This window comes from Formica exsecta, unplaced genomic scaffold (genome assembly GCF_003651465.1).
Source record: "Formica exsecta isolate Colony F162 unplaced genomic scaffold, ASM365146v1 scaffold443, whole genome shotgun sequence".
Lineage (NCBI taxonomy): Eukaryota > Metazoa > Arthropoda > Insecta > Hymenoptera > Formicidae > Formica > Formica exsecta.
In genome coordinates, this window is record NW_021851667.1 from 38943 (window position 1) to 40034 (window position 1092).

At 31.1% G+C, this 1092-nt stretch overlaps 1 protein-coding gene across 3 annotated transcripts in view; it reads right to left on the bottom strand.

Moving 5' to 3' along the window:
- Positions 1-452, bottom strand: part of LOC115240616 (protein transport protein Sec23A) — a 7121-nt gene extending 6669 nt beyond the window's left edge. For 2 of the 3 annotated variants that reach the window (XM_029815869.1, XM_029815867.1), the window contains exon 1: positions 177-373. The gene's annotated coding sequence lies outside the window, so the exon portion shown is untranslated. Of the gene's footprint in view, positions 1-176 lie in introns of all 3 variants that reach the window. The other variant, XM_029815868.1, reaches the window with a different exon arrangement.
- Positions 453-1092: the final 640 nt, after the last annotated feature.

Below are 1092 nucleotides of genomic sequence, written 5' to 3' on the forward strand. Positions count from 1 at the left end.
TATATATATATATAAAGCTACATTTTTAATATTACAATTATTTTTCCTTCTTTTTAAATAATTGAATCATTTTTATCAGTACATACGTACACAATATCAAATAAATTTACAAAAGAATAGATGTAAAAAATACAAAATCGTTGTAGCAGATTAGTCACGAATTAATAAATACTTACAATTATCTTTACACAAGAAAATAGCATTAGTTAAGTAGCACTGTTCACCAATATAATTTTATCATCAACATTTCACTTTAAGATGTATTATTAATAAGAAAGTTATATAAAACATTCCTATATTAAAAAATAATAATTTTCTTTTTTACATACACTTCTCGGGCCACGTCACTTGTGACTACTTGGAAAATTCAACGTGTGGAATATATCTCCTTTCACTCTGACTGCGTTCCGATATTCACTGCCAGTACTGAAAATCTATAGTTTACATCACGTGCACTATAGGGGGCCTATTACGATTCTTAAAACGAGGTGAAAATTACAAAAGTGAACAGATTTACTAGATTTCGACAAATGAAATTGTAGATATTCTAGTGAATTTCCTCACTTTTGTAATTTTCACTTCGTTTCAAAAACCGTAATAGGCTAGATTTTCAATACTGGCAGGAAATATCGGCAGCCTCTGGCAGTTTAAAATTCACTACCAGTACTGGAAATCTATAGTTCACATAACAAATATTATAGATTTCCAGTACTAGCAGTGAATTTCGGAACACGGCCTCTATATATTATACATAGGTTGTGTTCAGCCCGTATCAGACTATGCATTAAAAATTGTAGATTGAAGATTAAAGATTGGAATTTGACAAATCAGAACAAAAAGGACTAAAATTTCTTTGTTCTGATTGGTTAAATTTCAATCTTCAATCTTCAATCTCAATCTTCAATGCGTAGTCTGGGTACCGATCATGTAACTTTTTCCCTAGGGCGGAAACGTGAAAAGTGAAAAATATTAGCATTGAAATCAATGGCAAAATTTTTCACTTTTCACTTTTCCACCCTAAGGGAAAAGTTACATGATTGATACACTGGGCCGGATTCACACCTTGGCAGAAAAGCAGAAAGCAGAAAAGCA